Source organism: Miscanthus floridulus, chromosome 2 (genome assembly GCF_019320115.1).
Source record: "Miscanthus floridulus cultivar M001 chromosome 2, ASM1932011v1, whole genome shotgun sequence".
NCBI classification, from domain to species: Eukaryota; Viridiplantae; Streptophyta; class Magnoliopsida; order Poales; family Poaceae; genus Miscanthus; species Miscanthus floridulus.
This window is the reverse complement of record NC_089581.1, coordinates 127,054,173-127,064,067: the sequence shown is the minus strand read 5'-3', so window position 1 is coordinate 127,064,067 and position 9,895 is coordinate 127,054,173.

Sequence of the window (9,895 nt, the reverse complement as noted above, 5' to 3'; positions counted from 1 at the left end):
GAGTTGGATAAGGAAAGGAAAAAGAGTCTGTGATCCAAACATTTTCTACTGACCAGATGCTCCGGTGGCAACGACTGAACGCTGCCACCTAGATTTCGGTCAACTCCAGAGAGGTCTAAATCCCCTCGAGTCACGATCAGACATGTCCGATCACCACTGATCGGACGTAGCTAGAGTCTAGTCGATCCTTAGATCTTCTTTGCTTGACCGGACGTAGGAACGCCATCTGACCGGACACAGGGAAAGAACTATTTTAGCATTCGGTTACTCTTCTGTAGCAACGGTTCACCTCCTGTGAACTGACTGGACGCTGGACTCCAAAGTTCGGTGCAGCATCTGGTCACTCTTTTTTAGTAAATCTTCAAAGTTCCTTCGTGCTGCCTGTTATCAATCAAGTCCCAACTTTAATAAAACCCAAATAAACACCAGTTGGGACTGATGTGAGTGACCTCTATCAAACCCTCAAATTTTTCAAAGTATTTTGCCTTAGGTTATAATTATTTTTAAGAAAATAGGCAATAAAAGGGTGATTGAAGAGAAATGACAAAATAGCATACATGCATATGCAATGCAATACTTGAAAGTAATTCTAGTTGCCTGTCAAGTTTGATCTAAGGTTAAGCTTCTTCACACGCTTTTCGCCGGTTATCTTAACCATGTTAGACAAGCCCTAAATGCATTACCAAAAATTAAAAATGTTGTATATTACAATGCAATGCAAGAGACAACACAAGCTCATTTTCTAGTGAAGTTGCTAAAATCAAGCACATTGAGCTCATTCCTCAACCGATAAAATGTAGCCTCATCTAGCGGTTTAGTAAAGATATCCACCAATTGATCCTCGGTCCTTACACCTTCTAGTGAAATATCATTCTTAGCAACATGATCTCTAAGAAAGTGATGGCGGATATCTATGTGCTTGGTGTGAGAGTGTTGAACCGGATTATTAGCAAGCTTTATCGCACTCTCATTGTCACACAAAAGAGGTACTTTTTCTAGAACTACTCCATAGTCTAGCAAAGTTTGCTTCATGTAAAGTATTTGTGCACAACAAGCACCCATGGCAATGTATTCCGCTTTGGCGGTGGACAAAGCCACACTATTTTGCTTCTTGGAAGACCAAGACACAAGTGATCTATCAAGCAAATGGCACCCTCTGAATGTGCTTTTCCTATCAACTTTGCAACCGGCATAATCCAAATTGGAATAGCCAATTAATTCAAATCTAGCTCCTTTGGGATACCAAAGGCCAATGCTTGGTGTGTGCTTAAGGTACCTAAGGATTTTTTTAACGGCAATCAAATGAGTTTCCTTAGAATTAGCTTGAAATCTAGCACACATACACACACTAAACATGATGTCGGACCTAGATGCGGTTAAATATAACAAGCTACCAATCATAGAGCGGTAGAGAGTTTGATCAACCATTTTACCTCCCTTATCTAGGTCGAGATGTCCATTAGATGGCATTGGTGTCTTGATTGGCTTACATTCATCCATATTGAACCTCTTAAGAAGATCCTTGGTATACTTTTCTTGAGAGAGAAAAATCCCTTCTCTCATTTGCTTGACTTGAAAACCAAGAAAGAATGTAAGCTCTCCAATCATAGACATCTCGAACTCCTTTGACATTAATTCACCAAACTCTTTGCAAGAATCTTCATTTGATGATCCAAAGATGATATCATCAACATATACTTGACAAATGAAGATCTCTCCATTAGGCTTCTTGGTGAATAGTGTGGTGTCCACCTTCCCAATGGTGAAGCCCTTCTCAATGAGGAAATCCCAAAGGCATTCATACCATGCTCTTGGGGCTTGCTTAAGCTCATATAGCACCTTGGACAACCTATAAACATGATTTAGATATCTAGGGTCTTCAAACCTGGGAGGTTGATCAACAAATACTAGTTCATTAATAAAGCCATTTAAAAATACACTTTTAACATCCATTTGATATAATTTCATTTCATGATGCGATGCATATGCAAGGAGGATACGAATGGCTTCAAGTCTTGCAACTGGTGCAGAGGTGTCTCCAAAATCCAACCCTTCAACTTGAGAGAACCTCTTTGCAACTAGTCTTGCCTTGTTCCTCACAACAACATCTTGATCATCTTGCTTATTGCGGAACACCCACTTTGTTCTAATGACTCTTACACCTTGTGGTCGCTCTTCAAGAGTCCAAACTTCATTGCGGGCGAAGTTGTTCAACTCATCATGCATGGCATTTATCCAATCGGAATCTTGAAGAGCTTCTTCTACATTCTTAGGTTCAACACAAGAGACAAAAGAGTGATGTTCAATAAAAGAAGCAAGCTTTTGAGATCGAGTCATTACACCCTTTGATGGACTCCCTATGATGAGATCTTGTGGATGAGCTTGTAGTAGAGGTGAATTTCTTCTATCAACCACTTAAGGGGGAGGTTGTGGAGCATCAACATCTTCTACTTGTGCCACCATTTGATCATGAGAGACATGAGTATCTTCATTTTCTACTCTCCTATCTTTATCACCATCTTGTGGCATATTTGATGAAGAAGGTGGATCAATCACTTGTACATCATCTTTAGGCTTGATGTCTCCAACCAGAATGTTCTTCATAGCCTCCCTCAATGGTTCATCACCTACATCATCAAAATTCTCATGTGCTCCTTAGGAGCCATTAGATTCATCAAATTCCACATCATATGTTTCTTCAACCAAGCCGGTGGCATGATTAAATACTCGATATGCTTTGAACTTTGATGAGTAACCAACAAAAAAACCAATATCACAACATCTTTGAAACTTCTATAGGTGTTGTCGCTTCTTGTAGATGTAGCATTTGCAACCAAACACCTTAAAGAAGGAGACGTCCGGCTTTTTCCCATTGAACAACTCATAAGGTGTCTTGTCAAGAAACTTTTGAAGGAATAGGCGGTTGGATGCATAACATACGGTGTTGATAGCTTCCGCCCATAGAGCTTCGAGTGTGTTGTACTCATCAAGCATTGTTCTTGCTAGAGTGATAAGTGTTCGGTTCTTTCTCTCAACTACACCATTTTATTGAGACGTGTATGTTGCGAAGACCTCATGCTTAATCCCAACTTCATCATAATAGGCTTCAATGTTTGTGTTGTCAAACTCTTTTCCATTATCACTCCTAATCTTCTTGAGCTTCACTTCAATCTCATTTTGTGCTCTCTTGGCAAACTTCTTAAAACATGAAGCAACCTCGGTCTTGTCATGAAGGAAGAACACCCATGTATATCTTGAGTAGTCATCAACAATCACAAGATAATAAAGATTTTCTCCCAAACTCTTGTAAGTTGTTGGTCCAAATAAGTCCATGTGAAGGAGCTCTAGCACTCTTGTTGTTGACATGAAAGCTTTTGTAGGATGAGTGTTTGCAACTTGTTTGCCGGCTTGACATGCACTACAAAGCTTGTCCTTCTCAAATTTCACATCCTTCACCCCTCTCACCAATTCATTCTTCATAAGCTTCTTGAGTGAGCTCATCCCAACATGAGCAAGTCTTCTATGCCATAGCCACCCAAGTGATGTTTTGGTGAATAGGCATGTCTTCAAGTTAGCATCTTCGGAGGTGAAATCCACTAGATATAGGTTGTTGTATCTAAATCCCTTGAATATAACTTGATCATCATCTTTCTTAGATACAACCACTTCCTTCTCGGTAAACAAGCATTGGAAGCCAAGATCACACAATTGTCCAACGGATAGCAAGTTGAATCTCAAAGAAGCAACATATAGCATATTTGAGATAGAATGATCATTTGATATTGCCACTTTGCCCAATCCTTTGACTTTGCCCTTTGAATTATCTCCAAATGTAATTCTTTCTTGGCCATCTACTCCTTCATCTAGTGAGGTGAACATATGAGGATCACCGGTCATATGTTGTGTGCAACCACTATCAATTACCCAATGATTTTCACCGGTCTTGTAGTTCACCTACACACAAGAGATCAAGCTTGTTTAGGGACCCAAACTTGTTGAGGGCCCTTGACTTTCTCAACAAGTGACTTTGCAACCCAAATTCTTAGGCCTATTCTTGTTGGGAGGTCCTAAGAACATGACTTTCATTTTACCACTAGAATCATTTCTAAGTATGTAATGAGCATTGAAAGCAAAAGGTCTAGCATGCTTAGGCAAGGGTTGTGGTGGTGGAGTTTGACACTCATGGGCAAAGTGACCTTCTTGTCCACACTCAAAACACCTCTTTGGCTTTGGCTTTGACTTGTGTTGTTGGTGTTGAGCTTGAGCCTTCTTCTCTTAATTTGCCAAATATCCAATTCCACTTCTATCCATCTTCAAGATGGTGTTCATGAGTAGCTCACTTTGAAGATGTTGGCCTCTTGTGAATTTGCTCAACCCGGTCTTAATATGCTCTTTTTCTAGTTTGAGCTTCTTATTCTCTTCTTTGATCTCATCATGATTCTTTTCCTTCTTGAGTCTCTTGTTTTCTTCTTTAAGCTTCTCATTCTCAAGAGCTAGATCACTATCATGGTCAAGGTTCGCTAACACAATGGTGTTGGTGGTTGATAGCTTCTCAAGATCTTTCTTTAGCTTCTCATTCTCATTCTTGATCTTGACATACTCATTATAGTCATCGGACTCAACCACTTGCTTGCCTTTGCTACTAGAACCTTGCTCAATGCTCTCAATAATTAAGTCATCGCATGATGTAGCTATATCAATCTTAACAACATGGTTAGTAGCATCATGTGACTCATTGGATAAAAACTCTTGAGAGATAACAAGATTATCATGATGGATCTTAAGATTTGTATACCCTTCTTTTAGCATGTTATAGCTAGTGATGAGCTCATTATGTATCCTCTCAAGTTTATTATGTTTATCTTTAAGCTCTTTCGTAGAAGATTTTAGCTCCTTGAGTTTGGATGACATACCATCATTTGCTTCTCTAAGCTCAACACTAGTCTTTTTGGCTGTCACATTTAGCTAGAAGAGAGTCATTCTTAAGTTCAAGCTTTTCATTCTTAGCTCTAGTCTTTCTAATGATCTTAGTATATTGATTTAGCAATTTAACAAGATCATCATATGAAGGTGACTCAAATTCATCATCATCACTATCACTGTCATCATTGCTAGCATGTTCATCACCACTACTATCATCATCATTTGATACCTTTCGTTCACCCTTGGCCATATGGTATAGGTGTGTAGAGGATGATGGCGGTGGTGTCGGTGAAGATGATGAAGAGTCAATCACAATGGCGGCCACCTTCTCGTTGTCACTATCATCATTGGATGAGCAACTTGATGAATCAATGTCCATGAGCCAATCACCGACGATGTATGCCTTACCATTTTTCTTCTTCTTGTGGAAGTCCTTCTTGCCATCCTTCTTCTTGTATGGCTTGTTTTTCTTCTTCTCATCTTCATCTTCATCACTTGAGTCATCTTTCTTTCTCTTGTTCTTCTTCTTGTATTTATCTTTCTTAGGCTTGGGGCATTGATGTGCTAGATGACCAAGTTCTCCACAATTATAGCAATCCATCTCGGAGATTGACTTCCTTCTAGTGCTAGTGAAGAACTTCTTTTTCTTGCCATCAAACTTGACGTCGTTCATGTTGAGCTTCTTTAGCATCTTGGTGGTTCTTCTCACCATGAGAGCAAGACTTGCATCATTAATTTCTTCATCACTTGAGCTCTCATACTCAATTCTTGCTTTGCCTTTCTCTTGGCTAGCCTTGAATGCCAAGTCCTTGTCTTTCTTCTTGTTAGAGGATGAGCCATCTTGTGGTGTGATGTGCATGTACATCTCATGAGCATTGATCTTTCCCAAGATTTGAGTTGGTGTAGCGGTGGAAAGAACGCCTTGATGAAGCATAGCCACAATATGCCCATATTTGTCAATGGGGGGGACACTCAAGATCTTTCTTCCAACATCGGATGGTTGCATTTGCGTAAGTCTAAGTCCATTGACTTCCTCTATAAGAACATTTAAGCGTGAGTACATTTCATTTGCACTTTCTTTAGGAAACATCTCAAAAGAATTAAGCTTTTTCATGATGAGATGATAGCGTTCCTCATGCTCACTCTTTGTTCCCTCATGGAGTGCACAAATGTCCGACCATAGTGCATGGGCATCCTTGTGGTTCCTCACCTGGTTAAACACATCTTTGCAAAGGCCTCTAAAGATGGTGTTTCTAGACTTTGCATTCTATTTTTCGTAGTTCACTTCATCGCCTTGAAGGTGCGTGGGATCCCTAGGTTTTAGGAAACCTTGAGAGGCGGCTCTAAGAATTCCAACATTTAGAGCTTGTTGGGTTCATAAACCCAGGGTCCCTTGGGGACTAGCTTCCACACCAGGGCTTGGCCCAGGAGAATGGCCTTTCATTCTTCTAGACCGGCCTGAGAGTCTAAACTCAACAGATCGGAGCACTCGCTTCAGGCCCTAGCCACCTTTGGCCCATCTTTCCGACCGGAGCACTAGCTTAGGCTCAGGCCAACTCCAAACGGCCTCTTCAATCGGAGCGCTAGTGTCAGGCCCCAGCTACCTTCGCATGGCCTCCACTCGGAAAGCCTGACCCGAGGACCGCCTCTGATTCTGACCCCGTGTCTCCGACCGGGGTTCATAGAAAAACCCTACCCATCGCTATTCTCCGACTAGCATGCCAGAACCGACTGGGGCCATCCGACCGGGGACGCCCGCTTGGAAAGAACCAGGAGGCATACGAAGGAAGGCAAGATAGGGCTCATAAGTCAAACCACAGCACCAGGGACCATACCCTGCAGAACAGTACTTTACAGCCGCCCTGCTACAAACAGTATTGTAGGCACCAACAATTACTTCTACAGTATTGTAGGTATCAGTCAAAACACCCGTACAGTAAGACCCCCCATGTGCCTTTGGGCATCAACAGTATTGTGGGCGCTGGAATTCACCGTACCAGGTGAACGTGGTAAAGTCATGCCTCCAGTTGGCGAGATAGCATTTTTGCAGGTACCGATGTCCTCCAGCCTTGAAGAAAGTAGCTCAACCTTCCACGTGTACCTGACATTTCTACAGTGACATCAACAGTATTGCGGACACCCACCATTATCATGTTCCCATTGGCGTGGGCAACAAGACTTAGAAACGTCCGTACTCTCTCTCTCCCTTTCACTTGTAAAGCCATCCCCTTCTTCTATAAAAGGAGATGTGCTCCCTCCAAACACAGGGAGTTCAACCAGTCGACCTCTTCAAGTTCAAGTTCATTAGATCGATAGCTCGCAACCCCTCAAGCACACGCTAGGACACTTCGTTCATAGCATAGCTCCTGTCGATCTTGACCCTTCCGACCGGACCGACTGGACACCCCGTCTTTCTCTCTCTCGTTTGTAACCCCACTACAGACTTCGAGCACCTAGGCTCAAGAATAAAGTCATCGACCGACCCACACTGGACGTAGGGCACATTGCCTGAACCAGTATAAATCCCATGTCATTGAGTACTAGGCCATCTCCAATCATAACGTACAGCAAAACTATAAATATTTACTAGTTGGTCACTTTCTACACCGACAGAGCTTCTAAATACGCCTCCAAGCGGATTTTCCAATAAGGAAAATTATCTCCCTCAAAGATAAGAGGAGGTCCAACCCCGTAGGACATCTTTCTCTAGGCGGTTAAGCCTAAATACGTGAGCACGAGGCTGCGATACGAATTGAAATGATCAAGATGCCCAAGAGGGGGGTGAATTGGGCTAATTCTAAAATTCTTTACAATAATTAAACCCTACACTTAGCCCACTTCACCCCTTGTGCCTAGAATGTGTTTCTAATGTTCTACCGCATAAAAGTTTTGCAACCTAAGTTTTAATCCTACTCTAGCGTGGCAATTCTATGAATGTAAAGACAAGAATTGAATTGCTCAAAGTAAATGCTTAAAGTAAAGAAAGAAGGAGGAACACAGCGATGTTTTACCGAGGTATCGGAGAGTCGTCACTCCCTACTAGTCCTCGTTGGAGCACCCGCGCAAGGGTGTAGCTCCCCCTTGATCCGTGCAAGGATCAAGTGCTCTCTACGGGTTCATTCTTTGACACTCCATCGCGGTGAATCACCCATAACCGCTCACAACTTGAGTTGAGTCATCCACAAGCTCCATCGGATGATCACCAAACTCTCAATCATCACCAAACCGTCTAGGTGATGGCGATCACCAAGAGTAATAAGCAAAAACTCTCACTTGACCACAACAAGCCTAATGAGAATGGTGGATGCACACTTGCTACTCTCTTTTTGCTAATGAGGCATTAATCTTGGATTCTCAAATCTCAATCACCTCACTAGGCTCTTGCTCTTCTTGACACTCTCAAGGGTGTTTCTTAGCTGTTGAAATAGTCAAGAGTACTCCCTTGAATGAATAGAGAAAGTATTTATAATCCATCATTCAAAACGAACCATTATGTGGCTCTGCGGGGTCACCGGACGCTCCGGTCAGTTCTTCCTACCACTGAGTCGTTAAGTTGTGACCAGACTCTGACCTGCGTCCGGTCAGCACTGACCGGACGCATCCGGTCACGAAAACTACTCTCTGGAACCTTACTGATGTTGACCGGACTCTAGCACCCAACGTCCGGTCACTTTGCTGCTCAGCGTCCGGTCAGTAGCCGGAACCTGACCAGCGTCTGGTCAGCACTAACCGGACGTGTCCGATCAGGATTCTCCCTCTCTGGAACCTTACTGGAGTTGACCGGACTCTGGCACCCAGTGTCCGGTCATATTTCTCTCAGCGTCCGGTCGCAACTAGACGACTTCACCTTGATCAAATGAACTGACCAGACTCTGTGCCAACGTCCGGTCACACCGGAACCAGCGTTCGGTCAACATTTGACCCTCCATTCACTTCCAACTCGAAATCATATGTGAATGAAGTTTGCTCCAATTTATCTTAGGGCTACTTAGGAGCTATCTAGTGCTAGATTTGATAAATGTGCACCACACCTAACCCACTAGACTCACCTAGATCAAGCTACTAGTCCATACCCTCCTTAATAGTACGGCCAAAGAAAAAAGCAAAGTCCTAAACTACTCTAAGTGTCTTTTCAACATCAAACAATACTTAGAACTAATCCATCCTTAACCTTATCGTCCATCCTTTGAAAACCGAAACGATTTCCATCGTAGGGGCTAGTAGCTTGACCAATCATGATTGCCCAATCAATTGTCATTACCATAACCTAACTTAATTGCCTCTGTAAAACACATGTTAGTTATAGTAATTTCGTATTGTCATTAATCACCGAAACCCAACTAGGGGCCTAGATGCTTTCAGTTGTAATGCTGTCTACTGGGCCGAGTTTTTACTGAGAGACGGTCCCATCGGGGACCCTAGGTTTATGAACCCGACAAGTATCTACAGTCGAACTTTAAAAGATTGATGACTATCATCGTTTATATTTGAAACATAATATTATTTCTTTTTTCTCAAAAATGTCAAGAGAGGACATCAGAATATAATAATCTTGGTGGGTCAAATTATTAACACTAAAAATACGATAAGGCCGGATTACAAACGGATGGTTCTAACAATATTTAGACATATCCCAATATTCTCTAACACTTTGTCCAGTGAGTCTTGTTATTTTGGCGCAAATGGCAGCGTACTGCAAACACTGCTATGCGATATATATCTTGGTTGTTCTTTGCCATCAAACGTAAAAAATGAGACTATGCACTCAATGCAAATTAAGAGACCTGACAACGTAACTTTTCAAAATTAAGGAGCTCTACTGCACTTTTCTCCTGATCAAAACAGTAGATAGTCTTCAGAAGTGATTTTTTCAGATAAAGAACACTTTTCTATGCACGTTCAGAGTAATACAACCAATGATATCAGAAACATGAGATGATGGAACGCTCAAGCTTAACTTTCTCCTGATCCA